We start from the raw sequence: 20,533 nt of genomic DNA on the forward strand, positions 1-20,533 counted from the left end.
GCAATCTCATAATTATCAAATAATGTGTTTATTTATTTTAGTGATGTTATTTAAAAATAAATTTTGATCAGGACACTATGAAGAATCTTCTTGCTAAGTATATGATTTGGATATGATCATAAGAGGTACAGTTAGTAAGTTTACAGTTGACACCAAAATTGGAGGTGTAGTGGACAGCGAAGAGGGTTAACTCAGATTACAGCAGGATCTGGACCAGATGGGCCAATGGGCTGAGAAGTGGCAGATGGAGTTTAATTCCGATAAATGTAAGACGCTGCATTTTGGGAAAGCAAATCTTAGCAGGACTTATACACTGAATGGTAAGGTCCTCAGGAGTGTTGCTGAACAAAGAGACCTTGGAGTGCAGGTTCATAGCTCCTTGAAAGTGGAGTCGCAGGTAGATAGGATAGTGAAGAAGGCGTTTGGTATGCTTTCCTTTATTGGTCAGAGTATTAAGTACAGGAGTTGGGAGGTCATGTTGGGGCTGTACAGGACATTGGTTGGGCCACTTTTGGAATATTGCGGGCAATTCTGGTCTCCTTCCTTTCGGAAAGATGTTGTGAAACTTGAAAGGATTCAGAAAAGATTTACAAGGATGTTGCCAGGGTTGGAGGATTTGAACTTTAGGGAGAGGCTGGGGCTGTTTTCCCTGGAGCTTCAGAGGCTGAGGGGTCGCCTTATAGAGGTTTACAAAATTATGAGGGGCACGGATAGGAAAAATAGATCAAGTCTTTTCCCTGGGGTTGGGGAGCCCAGAACTAGAGGGCATAGGTTTAGGGTGAGGGGGGAAAGATATAAAAGGCACCTAAGGGACAACTTTTCCATACAGTGGGTATACGTGTATGGAATGAGCTGCCAGAGGAAGTGGTGAAGACTAGTGCACAATTGCAACATTTAAAAGGCATTTGGATGGGTATATGAATAGGAAGGATTTGGAGGGATATGGGCCAGGTGCTGGCAAGTGGGACTAGATTGGGTTGGGATGACTAGTCAGCATGGACGAGTTGGATCGAAGGGTCTGTTCCCGTGCTGTACATCTCTAAGACTCTATGACTGTTAGTAGAGTTATAGATATTTTGAGGTTTTTCTCAGAAGGAAATGGGGCCTTGGGTAAAATGTATACAAAAAACGGTTCCTAATTGGCTTGAACAAGATGTCTGCCCCCATTTGAGGAGAATGTCTACCTCCGAGGAGCAGCCAATCAATTAAATATCCATCAGTTCTCTGGTCCTGGCATTGCCACAAGGAGCAGTAGCTACCAGCCGCTGCGGAGGCTGTAACTCATCCCCACCAATGACTGTCAAAGCCAGTGCAGCACTATCACAGCAATATTAAAACAAACAAACTAATCACTGGGTTTTTCCTCCAAGGATAGAATTGAAAAGCAAAGAAGGTATGCCAAACTAATGTACAACCCTGATTAGACTGCAGTCACAATATGGCCAACAGTTCGTTTTGCCACATTGTAAAAAGGATATTAAAACACAGAAGAGAATGCAAAGAAGTTTAAAATGGTGCTATTGGAATTGTAGTCTTGTAGGTTTCATGAAAACAACAACAATTTGGACCGCTTTTTCATGAAAAGTTTAAGTATGAACCGTGAACTAACACAAGTATGAAGAAAGGTTTTAATAGAGCAAACGCAGAGATAGTGAATAAAAATCAAAAGAATTGCAGATGCTGCAAATCAGAAACAAAAAGCAGAAATTGCTGAGCTTTTCCAGCATCTGTGAAGAGAAATCAGAGTTAACAGCTCAGGTCTGGAGACCCTTTCTCAGAACTTGTAACTTCTAATGTATTCCTATGATCCACAATGCTGGACTTTTTTATTTCTTTTAATTTTCCCATGTGTTTTTTTCCTAAGAACTTGAACTGAAGAATCTATATCTAGGTACCTTGTACCCAAGATGGCACAGTAAGTGGTAACTTGTAAACTTTTCACTACTCATGTGAGCACGTGACAAGAAAAGTTAATTCAATAATTCAATTCAGTTAAAGTACAAATTAAGCTGCTCATTTCTTCCTTTAATAACCAGATCCCAAGGGAACTGAATTGGTATTTTGTGACATACATGATGTTGCAGTTCTCAAAGGAATAATTCGACATATTACACTCCAGGTCTTTTAATACACCCCACCTTAAATTAAACAAGTCTCAATACAGTTAGCCTCATGTTGCTTGGATTTAATTTTACTGGGGTTTACCTGAAGTTGATTTATGACACTTTGATGGCGTCTGTTGTCTATCACAGCAGAGTTTGTGTTAAATTTAATTTGTGACTGCTAACATCTGCTCTCTTATGTTTGTGCCAATCTGTTCACATATGATGTTCAGGTTTTCTATAAATATAGTTATTGAAGTTTGTTTAAACAGACCTGTTAAAACATCAAATTTAATTAAACACAATATATAAATGACATAGCTTCTATCTGAACACCTCTGGGAGTTTTGATATAATGTTCGCCAATCTCATAAACTAAAGTTCCTGTTCTAAATTCCAACACACTTAAATTGAACTCAAACCTGCACCCTTTCCGGTCCATAATCTTAACTAATATCTATAGTTTGAATCTATTGAAAATTGAATAAAGACTCTCAGTTGAAATATTGATTTATCTTCCTCTTCCAAATACTGACTGATCTTGTGTTTTCCAGCAGTATTAATTTAAAGATTTCCTTTCAAACTAAAGCCAATTCTCCACCACAGAAACACTCCATTGTTTATTTTGGCCTTAATTCAATAGCCATAAAATAAATAGGAAATGGTTTGAAAGGACAATAGCATAACAATGAACAATATTTTAAAATTTTAACCAATTTTACATATTACTTTCATAACTTTACAAATGTACAATGATACAATAAGATAACCAAATTATTGACTACATACTAACAGAATAAAAACTAAAGCAAGTTGCCATAGTCCCAGGGCAATAGGCTCCTCGCTCATTAGAAAAAGAGACAACTGGTGGTGATTTTGACCTGAGGTTGAAAAGGCAGGAGATTCATGGTAACCTCAGCCAGCACAGGATCCGAACCCACAGAGTGGTGTCACCCTATGGTATAAACCAGTTGTTCAGCCAACTGAGCTAACCAACCCCGTCACAGTATGTAAGATGTTTATTTGGGGGTGGACATTGAGAATCAAGGAATATGAGGATAAGAGCTATAGTTTACTTGCACCTTTCCTCTCAACATCAGTGTGTCCTTCTTTCTATGTTGGTGGGCTAGAGGGAGTTTTTGTTAGAAGGGTTTCCACAAAGGAAATCTGGAATCTAAAAGAGCAATTTTAGACAGACAAGTAGTATGGTGCCCCAGTCCTGAAGGGCTGCATGGTGTGTTGAGGAGGGTTTCTGCCAAAGGGACCAGTTCTCTCCTGCTTTGCTGACTTATCTTAAAACCTTTCAGCAGCCACAGACCATTAATTGGTTAGGTCTCTGCTCCTAGTTGTGCTACAAGGAGCAGTGACTTGCTGGGATTGCAAACCTCTCTCATACTGATTGCCAATGATGCCAGATGCAAAGGAAGTATAAGGGAAGGTACTTCCAGGGCTTGGCTGGCAGGCCCCAGCAAAAGGGATTGAGAAATACTGGGGAGGCTCAGGTGCAAGGGATGAGGAAAGACCTTCTGGAAAGCTTTTCATGGGGAAATAGGTTCTGTAGAAGTTGTGCCCCACAATCTGAGCATCCAGCAGTGCAAACAGCGCAAGCTGCACACTTGGCATGGGCCTCTCCTACTGCAGGTTAAATCCCAGCAGCAGTAGGAGAAAGCCCTTGGCTGGCCATTAGTTGACCACTTGAGGGCCTCAATTGGCCCACATGCAGACAGGCCACATGTTGCTTCCTGTGCCACTGGTAAAATTGCAGTGGGGCAGATGGATAAATGCAAGGAACAGCTTGGTGCCAAATTTTATGGCCTTCCCACCTACCATCCTGATCCTGGGGAGCCTTAAACTCCTGCTCAATGCACTTCAGAAACAAAGATCTCCTATTCCCTCCAGCTAAGAATTACATGTACACACACTCTCGTGTCTGAATTTACAACAAGAATATTAGCCATCTTCAACCTCAAACCACACTCTATATCCAAGTAGTCTACAATACTAGTAAAGGTTAGAGCATCTCGCCTGCCTCAAAGCAAATCAAAGTGGCTACAGACTCTGACTAACTCCAAATAGACCACCTACATTGCAGTTAACTCAAAAAGACCTCCAGTTTCAACATTGGACTCTTTAGTCACCAGTGAATCGGAGGACTTATGATCAAGTCATGCTCAGTGTGATTGACAATAGTATACAGACATGCTATAGACAATAGACAATAGGTGCAGGAGTAGGCCATTCTGCCCTTCGAGTCTGCACCACCATTCAATATGATCATGGATGATCATCCTTAATCAGTATCCTGTTCCTGCCTTATCTCCATAACCCTTGATTCCACTATCCTTGAGAGTTCTATCCAACTCTTTCTTAAATGAATCCAGAGACTGGGCCTCCACTGCCCTCTGGGGCAGAGCATTCCACACAGCCACCACTTTCTGGGTGAAGAGGTTTCTCCTCATCTCTGTCCTAAACAGTCTACCCCTTATTTTTAAGCTGTGTCCTCTGGTTCGGCACTCACCCATTAGCGGAAACATGTTTCCTGCCTCCAGAGTGTCCAATCCTTTAATAATCTTATATGTCTCAATCAGATCCCCTCTCAGTCTTCTAAACTCAAGAGTATACAAGCCCAATCGCTCCAGTCTTTTAGTGTAAGGTAGTCCCGCCATTCCAGGAATTGACCTCGTGAACCTACGCTGCATTCCCTCACATGCCAGAACGTCTTTCCTCAAATTTGGAGACCAGAACTGCACACAATACTCCAGGTGTGGTCTCACCAGGGCCCTGTACAGCTGCAGAAGAACCTCTTTGCTTCTATACTCAATCCCTCTTGTTATAAAGGCCAGCATGCTATTAGCCTTCTTCACTACTTGCTGTACCTGCATACTTTCCTTCATTGACTGGTGTACAAGAACACCCAGATCTCTCTGTACTGCCCCTGTACCTAAATTGATTCCATTTAGGTAGTAATCTGCCATCCTGTTCTTGCCACCAAAGTGGCTAACCATACATTTATCCACATTAAACTGCATCTGCCATGCATCTGCCCACTCACCTAAATTGTCCAGGTCACCCTGTAATCTCCTAACATCCTCATCACATTTCACCCTGCCACCCACCTTAGTATCATCAGCAAATTTGCTAATGTTATTACTAATACCATCTTCTATATTATTAACATATATTGTAAAAGGCTGCAGTCCCAGTACTGATCCCTGCGGTACCCCACTGGTCACTGCCTGCCATTCCGAAATTGAGTCATTTATCACTACTCTTTGTTTCCTATCAGCCAACCAACTTTCAATCCAAGTTAGTACTTTGCCCCCAATACCATGCGCCCTAATTTTGCTCACTAACCTCCGATGTGGGACTTTATCAAAAGCTTTCTGAAAGTCCAGGTACACTACATCTACTGGATCTCCCTCGTCCATCTTCAGAGTTACATCCACAAAAAATTCCAGAAGATTAGTCAAGCATGATTTCCCCTTCATAAATCCATGCTGACTCTGACCTATCCTGTTACTACTATCCAGATGTGTCATAATTTCATCCTTTATAATAGACTCCAGCATCTTTCCCACCACTGAGGTCAGACTAACTGGTCTATAATTTCCTGCTTTCTCTCTCCCACCTTTCTTAAAAAGTGGTACAACATTAGCCACCCTCCAATCCACAGGAACTGATCCCGAATCTATCGAACTCTGGAAAATAATCACCAACGCATCCACGATTTCTCGAGCCACCTCCTTCAGTACCTTGGGATGTAGACCATCAGTCCCCGGGGACTTATCAACCTTCAGACCGAATAGTCTCTCCAACACCAATTCCTGGCAAATATAAATTCCCTTAAGTTCAGGTCCTTCAGCCACTGTTACCTCAGGGAGATTGCTTGTGTCTTCCCCAGTGAACACAGATCTGAAGTACCAATTCAATTCTTCTGCCATTTCTTTGTTCTCCGTAATATATTCCCCTGTTTCTGTCTTCAAGGGCCCAATTTTAGTCTTAACCATTTTTTTGCCTTTCACATACCTAAAAAAAGTTTTACTTATCCTCCTTTATATTATTGGCCAGTTTACCTTCATAACTCATTTTTTCGTCTGCGTATTTCCTTCTTAGTAATCCTCTGTTGTTCTTTAAAAGCTTCCCAGTCCTCCATTTTCCCACTTATGTTTGCTATGTTATACGTTTTCTCTTTTAACTTTATATGTTTCTTAACTTCCCTCGTCAGCCACGGCCACCCATGTCTCCTCCTAGGATGCTAGCAGTGCATTGTAAAGAATTCTTATTATTATTTATAATACAGTGCAAGTAAGTTAGGTTTTTCAGAAAGGATTGGTTTAGTTATATTCATCAGCAGAATTTCATGTTGAAAGAGCTTTTGAGATAATTTAACAAATTAGTCAAGTCAGCATCTGTATCCTTTAGAAATTATGACATAGGCATAGCAGCATAAATTCTCCAATGGTAGTAGTGATGTTAGCCCGGTAAAATGGATGAGAAACAAACATAAACTGCCTTGTTTTAAAAAGAAATATAGTGTAGCTGCTGAATGTAATGGTGTTTATGTGAAGAATTCTGGGCAAGGAATAGGTTTAGGTTGTGCTCATTAGGACAGAGATAATTTGTTTTCATATGAAGTACACAGCAGGACAAATCCTACCCAGCCAACTACAGCCCTATCAATCTACTCTCAAATCATTAGTAAAGTGATGGAAGATATCAACAACAGTGCTATCAAACAGCACCTGCTTGGCAATAAATTTGCTCAATGATACCGAGTTTGGGTTCCACCAGGGCCACTCAGCTCCTGACTTCACAACAGCCTTAATTCAGACATGGACAAAAGCACCGAATTCCAGGAGTGAGGTGAGAGAGTAACAGCTCTTGACAGAAGGCTACATTTGACCAAGCGTGGTATCAAAGTGCCTTAGCAAAACTGGAATCAATGTGTATCACAGGGCAAACACTCTGCTGGTTGGATTCATACCAGGCACATAGGAATATGTCTGTGTTTGTTGAAGGCCATCATCTCAGCTCCAGGGCATCCCTGCAGGAGTCAGTCAGGAAAGTATCCTCGGCTCAACTATCTTCAGCTGCTTCGTCAATGACCCTCCCTCAATCATAAGTTCAGAATGTGGGATATTTGCTGATAATTACACAATGTTCAATAATATTTGCAATTCCTCCATTACTGAAGCAGACCATGATTAAATGCAACAAGATCTGGAGAATATGCAGGCTTGGGCTAACTATTGGCAAGTAACATTAGTGCCACAAATGCCAGGTAATAACCAATAGACAATCTAACCATTGCCTCTTGACATTCAATGGGGTTACTATCAGTGAATTCCTCACTATCAACATCCTTGGGGTGAGCATTGATCAGAAACTCAAGGGGACTCGCCACATGAACACAGTGACTACAAGGCAAGAGCCAGTCTAGGAACTCAGCGAGTAATTTATCTCCTTACTCCCTAAAGCCTGACTGCCATCGACAAGGCACAAGTCAGGAGTGCGATCGAATATTCCCCATTTGCCTGGATGGGTGCAGTTCCAACAACACACAATATGCTTGACACCATCTCGGACAAAGCAGTTAACTTTATTGGCATCCCATCCACAAATATCCACTCCCTCCATCACCAATACTCAATAGTACATACTGCTGCTATCTACAAGATGCACTGCAAAAAAAAAAAATATCCTCAGATAGAACCTTCCAAATCCACAATTACTTCCAACTAGAAGGACAGGGCAGCAGATATATGGGAACATCACCAGCACCTGCATGTTCTCCTCCAATCCATTCACCACCCTGACTTGGATATATATCACCATTCCTTCACTGTCCCAGTGTCAAAATCCTGGAATTTTCCCCTTAAGGCATTTTGGTCAACCTATAGCACATGGACTGCAGCGATTTAAGAAGGCAGCTCACTACTACTTTCTCAACAGCAACCAGGGACAGGCATTAAATGCTGGCCAGCAAGTGACACCCATGTCCCACAGGTCAATTAGAAAAGTGGCAATTGCAAACTTTCATCCAAAACAGTTTAATTTGTTCTCTCATTTTAGAAATAAAATCCTGCAAACATTTCCATTTGACTCTTCAAGGTTACAACAACCTCTGTGGACGAGGATACACCTTCATATTCATCTCTTGGACTTCCACTCATTTTAGGCACTGCCTTCTCAAGGATAGTTAAGAATGGACAATAAATGCTGAGTGAGCCAACAAACCCACATCCCATGAATGAATTTAAAGAAAAAGGAAGTGATTGAAAATGGAAACATTTATCTGGATTTCAGTGTAAAACTCATGTACGCTGAGACACTGGTGTGCTGCACACACCCCTACCACTTGACACACCACATTAGAGCCCAAACATGCTGCATTAATCACCCTGCTCTCCATTCCTCAGGCATATACTGCACTACCTTATGCAAGCTGTTTTTATCACAAAGCTATTGCTATTTTTTAAAATGGAATAATGAAATTAAAAAGCACATTTGGTTCACTTTTCCATCTGATCATCAGTTCTGTATTAGCAACACGTTTCTTTCTTCAGTATCTCAATGGAATTCTCTCCACTAATTTGCTTTCTTCTTGTGTTGGCCTCAAGTACAAATCCATTGGCAACTGTTGAACTATGGCACCTTATGGCATGTGACCCTTATTTCTGGTTCAATGATGAACGTCAGCAGATCCAGCTGTGGGTGAAACCACAACAAAGCCCAATTTTTACAAAAGTTACTGATGGGCTGATATCGTTGGCTAGGCCAGTATTTATGGTTCATCCTTAGGTGCCCTCGAGAAGGTGGTGAGCTGCTTTCTTGAACCGCTGCAGTCCATTTGCTGTAAGGAGACCTATAATGCCATTAAACATGAAGTTTCAGGATTTTGACCCAGTGCAGTGACACTGAAGAAACAATGTATTTCCAAGTCAGGATGATGAGTCCTCTCCTGAGATTTGCAACTGGTACCTCTTCCCACAGAAAAGGCAAGTCAGGATTGGCATGTGCAGCTAAGTTTTTCTTCATTCATCTTAAAAAGGTGCTGTGGCCAATTATGGCACCTTTACCATCTGAGAACAATTGAGCATCGGAGTGGCATAACAATAATTTCAGGTCTGCTTGCTCTGGCATAAATTTTCAGTAGCACTGGCAGAAATTGTAATGAGATATATTTGTGCGATTGTTACACGTTTTGAAATAAAATTTGAATCAGAGTGTATCACTTTTGCAGAAATGCATTCTTTTTCAATTGCCCCACTTGTGATAATGGTACAATGCAGTCACATGCTACACTTCAGAAATCAGGCCCTCCATGGGCAGGAATATGTTAAGGAATTGATTTATATTGGCAAATATACAGAAATAATACATTGAATCACGAATAGATGGCTCTGAGCCAATCAAAAGCAAGTCCCGATTCCCAGAGAACTTCTTCCTCATTTATAATGATGGATTGTTTTCCTTCGGTTATACAAACATTCTTAAATATACTATATTTTTCTTTCAATTTGCTCTCCTGCTCTGTTGAGGGCACTACCTTTGCCATATGTGCAAAGTACCTTTCAGCATCATTCTTCATAAACGATTGTGAATGGGCATTGCTGATCTACTCAACCTTCAACAGCATCGTTGCCAGGTTTGTTCCCGATTGCTACACATCACATTTCCACCAGGAATTACTTGATTTTAAGGCAACCCTAATTAAAGAAAGACATAATTTATTAACCTCCTCCAAACTAACTTTCGATGATGCCAGATAGAATACCATTCTACAGGGCAGAAGCAGCAGCATCTATCCACTAATGAGTTGGCGATAACTCAGATCCCCACAAGATTTTACATTCATGAAGCTGATAACTACCTGTAATCAGTTCTTCCATCTCTCTCAGAGTTGACCACATGCCCACAAGGACTGCTAGGTAATCAGAGGGCCACCTGCTCTTCAGTCTCAGTGCGTCACTGGGAGAAGAAATTATCACTGTGACTGCACCCGGGTACTAGCAGCACAACTGGAGGAGGCCCTGAAACTCAGCTAAATGGGTCTTGCCAGTGCCAGTTGACTCATCACCAACATTTATTGACTACCTCTAGATGCCCTTGAAAAGGTGACAGTGAGCTGCCTTCTTGAACCACTGCAGTCCATGTGCTGTAGATCGACCCACAATGCCCTTAGAGAGGGCATTGCAGGAATTTGACCCAGTGTCAGTGAAGGAACAGTGATATATTTCCAAGTCAAGATGGTGACTGGATGCAGATGGTGGTTTCTCAAGCATTGGCTGTCCTTGTCCTTCTAGATGGAAGTGGTTGTGGTTTGCAAAGTGCTGTCTAAGGATGTTTGGGGAATTTCTGCAGTGCACCTTGTAGATAGTACACACTGCTGCCATTGAGCATTGGTGGTGGAAGGAGTGGATGTTTGTGGAAGTGATGGTCATCAATTGGCTGCTTTGTCTTGGGATGGTGTCAAGCTTATTGAGTTTTGTTGGAGCTCCACTCATCCAGGCAAGTATTCCACAACACCCCTACTTGTGCCTTGCAGATAGTGGACAGGCCTTGGGGAGTCAGGTGGTGAGTTACTCACTGCACGATTCCTAGCCTCTGATGTGCTCTTGTAGTCATTGTACTTACATGGCATTTATATGTCATTCATAAGCATGGGCGTCATGAAGGGGGAGCGACGACCTTTGCGGCTTTGCTTCCTCTATAGAGTTGGGCAATAGTTTGCACAATAAACAATAGGTGCAGGAGTAGGCCATTCTGCCCTTCGAGCCAGCACCACCATTCATTATGATCATGGCTGATCATCCTCAATCAGCATCCTGTTCCTGCCTTATCCCCATAACCCTTGATTCCACTATCCTTAAGAACAGGATAGCCAGTTCCAAGCCTGGAGAATATTTGGTTGTGTTGGTGACAGCACCCACAGTCTGGTCATAACAAAACAGTCTCCGTGAGATGAGCTGCTTAAGTGATCCTTAGTTGGACTAAAGATAGGGGTCATCCAACACTTTCCTTGCTGCTGATAAAATGGCTCCCTCCAATCATTAATTGTCCTACCCACTCCCAATGTCAGCATTGCCCTGCCCACCCCTCTCCCCACATCCCAGGGACACTGGTTAATTCAGGACCATGAACTGAACCTAGGACTTCCTTAGACCCTGAGCGGAATTTTATTCGGGCATGAACCAAGTGGGCTAATGTGAAAAGTATGGCAGAACTCAGAAGGCCTATCTCAATGTTGGGAGTATCTGAATGCATCTTTTATACATCTGTAGAGTGTCCAGAGAAGTTTCTCATTGGACAGGGGTGAGCTGCCAATTAAGGGAGATTCTTGTTTGTTAAACGCACGTCAACATAACACATCTCATTAATATTCAGCTTTCTAGCTTGACAAATGCTTTCAACAAACCAGATGTCAAGAATTCTTGATATGAAAGTCAGATTGGGTGCCATAAGACCACAAGCTATAGGAGCAGAATTAGGTCATCCAGCCCACTGAGTCTGCTTCACCAGTCAATCATGGCTAATATATTTCTCAACCCCATTCTCCTGTCTTCTCTCCATAACCTTTTTTAATGTCCTTACTAATCAAAAATCTCTGCCTTAAATACGCTTGACGACTTGGCCTCTGCGGCCTTATGTAGTTTTAAGATCCATGGATTCACCACTCAGGCTGAGGAAATTCCTCCTCATCTCAGTTCTACTGGGTCATCCCTTCATTCGAAGGCTGTGCCCTTGAGTCCTAGTCTCTCCTACTGGTGGAAATGTCTTCTCCAAACAACTCTATCCAGGCCTATCAGTATTCAGTATGTTTCAATGAGATCCCCCTTCATCCTTCTAAACTTTATTCAGTACAGACCCAGAGTCCTCAACCAGTCCTCATATGACAAGTCCTGGGATCATTCTTGTAAACTTCCTCTGAATCCCTTTCAAGGCCAGCACATCCTTCCTCGATATAGGCCCCAAACTCCTCAGTAGTACATCCCTGCTCTTGTATGCTAACCATCTTGAAATGACATTGCATTTACCTTGCTAATTGCCAGTTGAACCTACATGTCAACCTTTAGAGAATCCTGAACTAGGATTCCCAAATCCTTTTGTGTTTCAGGATTATAGTCTCCACCTCTATTCTTTCCACCAAAGTGCACAACATCACACTTTCCCAGATTTTATTCCATCTGCCACTTCTTTGATCACTGTCCTAGTCTGTCTAAGTGCTGTGCATTTTCTCAACACTACTTACCTTTGTGTTATCTGGAAGCTTCGCAATAGTTGCCCTCAGTTCCCTCATTAATATAGAATGTGAATAGTTGTGGTCCGAACACTGACTCCAGCAAAGTTCCACTTGTCACTGGCTGCCATCATAAAAGGAGAAAGTGAGGTCTGCAGATGCTGGAGATCAAAGTTGAAACTTTATTGCTGGAACAGCACAGCAGGTCAGGCAGCATCCAGGGAACAGGAGATTTGACGTTTTGGGCACAGGCCCTTCTTCAGGAATGCAAAAAGGACCACTTTATCCACACTCTACTTTCTGCCAAACCAGTCAATCCTTTATCCGTTGTCAATACCTTGTGCATAAACATCATGGGCCCCTTATTTACCTGGTGACTTCAGCTCACTGGTCATATGCCCACCCACATTCATGTGCATAGGCATTGACTTCCAACGTGTCAGACTCCAAGAATCCTCATGATAATCTCTGATCCACTAACAGGATGCATCTGCACTTCAATCCTGCACCTCAGGCTACACTGGCAACTCTCATTGTAATGCTGCTGCAAGGACTCCGTGCTCAGGGCCATGCACCTAGCTCACAGACTGGACTGGGCTGCATCTCTGGGCTGTTCACTTGCTGTCTTAACTCTCAGGCTCTCTGATCCTACCTAGCTTCTGACAGCAACTCCACTTGGTATTGCTTTGCTTTGTTGCACTCTACCTCCTCCACCAGACATATCAGGCTCATCTTACTTCTACCTTGCTGTCTCACAGAGATATAAAGCTAGGATGTGTGATGTGGTTGTTAATAATCCTCAAACATGTCAAAAGAGATAAACATCAGTCAAGGGACCAGGCACATTATATCAAGGGATCCCTCCAACATCAGTCAGGGGCTGAGGATGGTCAGAGACAGGAAGTTGTCTGCATAAGGGATAAGGAGCTAAAAGATAGGTAGCTCACCAACTGTCTTGACTCTTTCTGCCCCATTGAGGTCTGCTTTCTTTCTGGAAGAGAGAGGCTTGTTTTAACAGAGATAAAAGTTTGACACAACTGTCCCTTTTGGGTCAGGTGAGGAGGACATACAAAGTTAGCAAGGTTTGGAATAGGATAAAAGCATGTGAGGAAAGATGTCACAGGCAACAGTGAGTGTGGTAGAACTTGAGCCTTTAGTGTGATGTTGCTACAGTAACAGAAATAGTGTGAGTGTCAAGTACTGCAGAGAAGATGATGGTATTTGCAGGCAATAGACAATAGGTGCAGGAGTAGGCCATTCTGCCTTTCGAGCCTGCACCACCATTCAATATGATCATGGATGATCATCCTTAATCAGTATCCTGTTCCTGCCTTATCTCCATAACCCTTGATTCCACTATCCTTGAGAGCTCTATCCAACTCTTTCTTAAATGAATCCAGAGACTGGGCCTCCACTGCCCTCTGGGGCAGAGCATTCCACACAGCCACCACTTTCTGGGTGAAGAAGTTTCTCCTCATCTCTGTCCTAAATGGTCTACCCCATATTTTTAAGCTGTGTCCTCTGGTTCAGCACTCACCCATCAGCGGAAACATGTTTCCTGCCTCCAGAGTGTCCAATCCTTTAATAATCTTATATGTCTCAATTAGATCCCCTCTCAGTCTTCTAAACTCAAGGGTATACAAGCCCAGTCACTCCAGTCTTTCGGCGTAAGGTAGTCCCGCCATTCCAGGAATTGACCTCGTGAACCTACGTTGCATTCCCTCAATAGCCAAAACGTCTTTCCTCAAATTTGGAGACCAGAACTGCACACAATACTCTAGGTGTGGTCTCACCAGGCCCTGTACAGCTGCAGAAGAACCTCTTTGCTTCTATACTCAATCCCTCTTCTTATAAAGGCCAGCATGCTATTAGCCTTCTTCACTACCTGCTGTACCTACCTGCATGCTTACCTTCATTGACTGGTGTACAAGAACACCCAGATCTCTTTGTACTGCCCCTTTACCTAACTTGACTCCATTTAGGTAGTAATCTGCCTTCCTGTTCTTGCCACCAAAGTGGATAACCATACATTTATCCACATTAAACTGCATCTACCATGCATCTGACCACTCACTAACCTGTCCAGGTCACCCTGTAATCTCCTAACATCCTCCTCACATTTCACCCTGCAGAGCAGAGAAGGACATTGACCTTAACATTGTTGACAGACAACCAAGATCACACTGAGCTGGCTAATAACTTCAGGCCAAACTGTGGCCTGGTGTCATGGACTCCTCTATGGTCCTGGGGCCAAAGGATTCATGTGTACGCAAAGCCTATAAGGTACTGCCCACAGAGCAACACATCAATTTCCCCTTGTCTACCATGTCCAGGACAAATGTCAGGAATTGAGCAGGGCAGCTCTGACTGACGGTGCTTGTCAGGGTGCACGATGGACTTTTATAAAGATGGTGTAGGATCAACCGTGCCAATTTTTGGCAGATATCCAGTCAGAAGCCAATTTTTTTAGGAATGGTGTGAGATAAGATGGGGATAGAATCAGAACAGAGGAGCAGGGTAGATAGTCAATAAGATGTATTTGGCAAGAGACAGTGAGGAATCTTGCTAGGCGTCACAGTGACAAATCCTCCAAAACTTTGATGCAACTTGCACTTAGCCAATAAAAAAATGTAAGATTTGGCCCTTTGTCACTCAGCACATGCATTTTACAATTAAACCATTTAAAGCTCCTCATCTTCAACTAGCATACTCAGAGACAAATATATAATTAGAAAGGAACTTTCTTCAGCTTGACAGCTTTTCTGTCTCACTGATTAATTCCCAACAAGAGAAAATTTTTGGACAGTTTTTTTTTATATTTACATACACTGGTAAATAGTAAAAATAAATATGGCAATATATCACATCACTTTGGCATGCAAGTGCACTTCTAATCCAACAAGTTTATAAAGGCTGTTTGCATACTAAATCTGAACATAGGGACTGATTTCTAAAAGGACTTTTAATCAAAAATAAAAATACTTGCTACATGAAATATGTCAGGATATATCTGCCAAAAATGTTATGAAGGCAACCTCATGGTTCATGACATCTTGTAACACTTTGCCACTATGCATTATTCTTCAATGTGTTATATCTCAAGACGATTGGCTATATCATACTAATCTATGTTTTTATCCTGTCTCTCATCTGTGTTATTCTGTTCTAAAAGTAAAGTTAACGAGTGACTTATCCTGTGTCTGTAACATAATGCAGCCTGGGTATTAACTTTTGTACGTATTATGATTCCAGCTGAGGGTAATATTGAACAAGTAAAATTCCAGAGTGAAACCTAGCTTGATAGAATAAAGGTTTTATCATTGCAATTTGATTACTGTGGTGGTCAATTACTTAAATATTTACATGAGACTATCAATGTACTTTTAACAAAAGGACATAAGTTTATAATGCAAAAGAAAAAGGGCATGAAAACAAAGTTATGTTTATTTTTAAAATGACGTTATCATAAACAGCAAAAAGAAATATTCAATTTCCATTTCCTAGCAATATTCTTTACAGATACTGAATCCTGGTGAGGTGTCACTACTAGCTTCACTTTATAATTTCTTACTGAATTGATAAGGTCACAAGTGTTGTAATTTGATGTGATTCTCTCCATTACTGTGTCTCCCCAAGACACACAACCACACAGGCTAACTCACTGACTTTTCTCACTGAAGTCTAAGATAAAGAATTAGACATTGACTTGCTTCAAGCCGCTAAGTAGCACAATTGCTGATATGGAACTTTTCTTCTGAACCATAACCTGCATCTGGTACTTAGCCTCCTCTTCTTTAGATCATAAAAGCTTAGGTCAATTATCTCAACAGGTAGCTTGACTCAGTCTGATTAACTCAAATGATTTCTTCAAAACATTTAGCTCATTGTTCCAAACAACTTTCTGATCCCTCCACCAAATGAAACCAAAAGCCCATTTAACTGTACTTTTGAATGCAAATTTCCAAATGATTAAAAAAAGTTAGAAACCTTCATCATCACCAAGACATAATGCACCATGTCTACACGTTCTTCTGTCTCTGTGACGCACTTCATTGTATGATAGCCTATCAATTATACATTCCATCCCCATTTCATTCACTACAACCTCTGCCTGATAGTCTTTCCATTATATGCTTGGCTGTTTTTATCATTTCTCTAACATGCTCCAGCTTCCTGTTATCCTGTTTTTCTGAAGGTTTCAGCTTGTACAGTACTGTATGCAACATATTTTGACCTGTTAACTCCTAAACATATATTAATCTACGTGTTTTCATAGTCCCTTACACTAATATGTGCTTTTCCTGAATATAACAGATTCCAGGATCTGTATTTTCTTCTATATAATACACTCCTGCATATTGGGTTACTATGCTATTTCCCAGTGATGATAGCACAATATTCTTAGTCCTAATGTAGATATCTGTGTTACTGAGACTGATACAGGGAGGTAAAAAATGCAAAATAACAACGTAATCCTCAGTCTATGACTTACCAAAAGATTGCTTACATAGCTTATGCTGTCATGGTGACTAAATTACAACTATATTCAATTCTTTGAGCTTTAAAACTGCAGAAATATTCAATTGAACTAATCCATCTTTTAATTCATGTTATGGATAGAATGCATCACAATTATTCATTCTAGGATAAGTGCCTCCATTTACTAAAATCAACCATGCTAGAACAAGAAATGTCTTCATTTGTGTTTTATTCAGTCAACCTAACTATGAGAAGATCATTTTCATATCACATGGTTCATCCCAGCTATGTGCTTACACCACCACACATGATGTCATAAAACACTTAAATTTATTGCAGATGATATGATATATTAGGCATGCAAGATAAATATTTACAGGTAAAGATTTATACCTGTCTATGAAGGTGGGACAAGGTAGGAGATATGTTATCTTTGGCTAAGTCAGCAATTCATAAGGAAATAGATGGCAGATGGAAAATTCAAAGCTCCATTTATCTTCCATTGTCACAAGAACATGGAGGAAATAATCTCCTACAATTAATACATTGTAACTTTCTATTCTATCTGTGGGAAAGTAATTTTGCACCCAAACCAAACTTTATCCCTGGTCATCCAGTCTGCATCTATAATTGAAAGAGTTCATAATATTTATGAAATAAGAGTCTTCTGAGAATGCCTGGAAGGTCCTAATCCGATTTATCCAGAGAATGAACTGTTGAAGTCAAGGACTTTAGAGAATGATTATAAGATAGTGGTTTAATTGGAGAGTTTAGATGGTCTGTACTGTGACTAAGGGATATGCGAGAACATTTATAAATCAGTAATCGAACTGAATAGTTCAATGGTTTATATGGAGAATAATGGACCTTAAAAAGTAATCATAAGATCGTCATCTAATTGAGGAGTTTGTTTGGTTTGTATTGCAAATGTGAACTCTGCATTTATAAAGTGGCAATCTAATTAAAGGGTTCACATCTTTGCTTTGAGGATAAGGCATTTGGAGATTTGAAATGGAGTGACAAAATGTAATGTAAACCAAGGGCTGGCGTGGTTTTTTGCAAAAATAAGAGAAAACTGAATAATTATAAAGCGGTAAACTAGTTGAATAATTAAGATCACATGGTTGTTTATGGAAGAGAACTTTGCATCTTAGATTTGAATCAAAGACAAATCATTGTCTTGAAATGATTCCAGTTTCATTTATATGCTCATCATCTATATAAACAATTAAGGAGCGAATATAGGAGGAATGGTTAGTAATTTTACAGATGACACCAAAATTGGCAGTTTCTTGGATAGTGAAGGTGGTTATTTAAAAGTACGATGGGACCTTGATCAACTGAGCCAGTGGGCCAAGGAATGTCAGGTGGAGTTTAATTCAGATAAATGCGACGTGTTAATTAATCTTTATACAACACCCTACAAGCATGATGGAAAATGTAGATCTCGGTTTCTTTTACGCCAGCTGAGATTGGCTGTGGACATTGACAGCTAGACCACACTTTAATCTCACTCTAACAACATTCACATTCAGATTAAAACATGTAACATAATCACTGTGAACATAAAGTTATAATCAAATTTTAGCTAGATGAAATAAAAGCACATTGACATCATTATTGTATAGCAATTCCATGAGTAACTATTATGTGATGGTCTGCTTCTTAGCTGTGAATGATTCTGAAAACACCTTCACTCTCTATCCAGTGAGTAATTTCATCCCACTGTTCAACTAATGAGTTCAGTTTTGTAAAACCAAATTATATCAGATATTCATTCTTCAATCAGCACTGGTAACTAAATTCTATGGGAATACTTTTCCCATTGTATATTTTGCATTCTTTCCCACAAATTCATCCCATTTTAAAATTATAGGTACTACAAAATGGATTCAAGTTATCTATTTTCACTTTATTTTTCAGTTAATGGCTGTTGGATACTAAAGCCAAGGTTGAATGGCCAACCATTGATGCTAATGATAAAATTAGTTCAATGACTTATAATCTACAGCTAATTACCGTAAAGCACAATTAGTATATTGGGTTACATTTTGTGAAACCCTGCACTATGTTTGAGGTTTTGTCTACAACCCTAGTATATCAGATAGTTAATGTTCAATTAGCACTGGTAAATAATTTTAATGGGGATATTTTTCTACTGTATATCTTAATATCACAGCATCAGAAGGATCACTGAAAGCACTGTAAAGTAGTTTAGAATGGCTTGAAGCTATGGAAGTGCTATATAAATTGATTTTTCCCCTCTAACTACTCAAAGATTTCAGCAATTATGCTCCATTATCAGATGCCGCGCCATCTGTTCTTCTTATAATATTTTGAAATGAGGGGCCACATGGCAATATCATAATATCCCTCTGAAAATATCACGTTACTATTCCTCCCCAAAAAGAGTGCAATGTTTCCCTTCTTCTACCTGTAATGTTGCCCCTTCTTTCACTACAATACCACAACATTGACTCCCTCCTGATAATACCAAGGCATAACTCTCCAGGCACGAAAATACCGCTGCAGTGTCATCACTTGCTCTTTCCTCGGGGTGGTCCATCAAATCCCAATCTCTGCAAAAGCAAACCTCTTAAACGTTTAACCACAGAAGCACCGAGTGTCCTGCCTTTCAATGAACGATACAGAGGAGGCATTTGCAATTTCACCCAGCTATCACGGCAGCTTCCGAAGGATGAACTTGGCGTTCATCCTCCTTACACCCAAGCTTCGAATTATAATGCAGAAATTAGACATAACCCGTTACAAAAATCTAGAACAAATGTAGACCTATAACCTGGTGATTTTTAACTTTGTCCACCCCAATCCAACACCGACCCCTCCACATTATAGAAAAATGTAGATTGCCCGGACCCTATTGCAGAGAACCACACTCAGATGCGCTCTCACACATGGCTAAGAAATAATATACTGGACTCACACACATCACAAAAATGACTCAAAACTGTTCACCCCATCAACTCAGAACCCAAAGGTGCCTCCTGGTCCCGATCATTCCCTTCAAATTCGACGACTGCATCATTCAAGTGAGTTTTGTTTCTGGAAGTAAAACCGACCCCAGTTGAATCTGATTAATGAAACATGCCACAATCTCATACTTCAGAAGAAAACAATATGGTTTCCAGAAGAAAAAAGCAGATGCAAAAGCACTCTGTGGATGTATGAATAGAGAGGCTGGGAGATTGCTAACCTCACTGACACGACACGTCCTATGAAACACACAAAAAAAAACTTCCACCAAAGTGTCCTATTTTAACAAAGCAGCAGTTATAGCACGTGTTGAATTCTCAGAGATAAGTGCAGTTAGCTCCTTACCGTGCATTGTAACAAAAGCCTGAAATTCTTACAGAGAGAAGGAAGTGCTTTTTAAAGGTCGTTGCGGTAGAGCCCCTCCGTTCCAATTCTGTTAGTGATGGGGGGGGGGATGGATTTTTGGGGAGAGAATGAATCCGGAAACAGTGACGGAGCTCCTGTTACATTTCAAACGGGATAAAGCTTGAGCGCATTGACCGAGAGGGCTGAGCTCTCATCTCAGTGTGAAGAACAGCCAATTAACCGAGAACAGCGATTACTGCAGCTCACTCGGAAATCACAGAGTCTTTAATAATTTCCATAACTTTTGACGGGGGAAGGGGAGGTTACACCATTGAATGATTTGAGCTCAAAAAAAAACTTTCCAGCGGCCAAT

General features: G+C 40.8%; 1 protein-coding gene across 2 annotated transcripts in view; it reads right to left on the minus strand.

Annotated features, from left to right (window-relative positions):
- dennd2b (DENN domain containing 2B) overlaps positions 1–20,301 on the minus strand; it is a 465,023-nt gene extending 444,722 nt beyond the window's left edge. The window contains exon 1 of one of the 2 annotated variants that reach the window (XM_087996551.1): positions 20,161–20,301. The gene's annotated coding sequence lies outside the window, so the exon portion shown is untranslated. The remainder of the gene's footprint in view (positions 1–20,160) is intronic. The other variant, XM_087996548.1, reaches the window with a different exon arrangement.
- Between the last annotated feature and the right edge of the window lie 232 nt (positions 20,302–20,533).

Source organism: Chiloscyllium plagiosum, unplaced genomic scaffold (assembly GCF_037043375.1).
Source record: "Chiloscyllium plagiosum isolate Xiang-an unplaced genomic scaffold, Cpla_swu_hap1 HiC_scaffold_18, whole genome shotgun sequence".
Lineage (NCBI taxonomy): Eukaryota > Metazoa > Chordata > Chondrichthyes > Orectolobiformes > Hemiscylliidae > Chiloscyllium > Chiloscyllium plagiosum.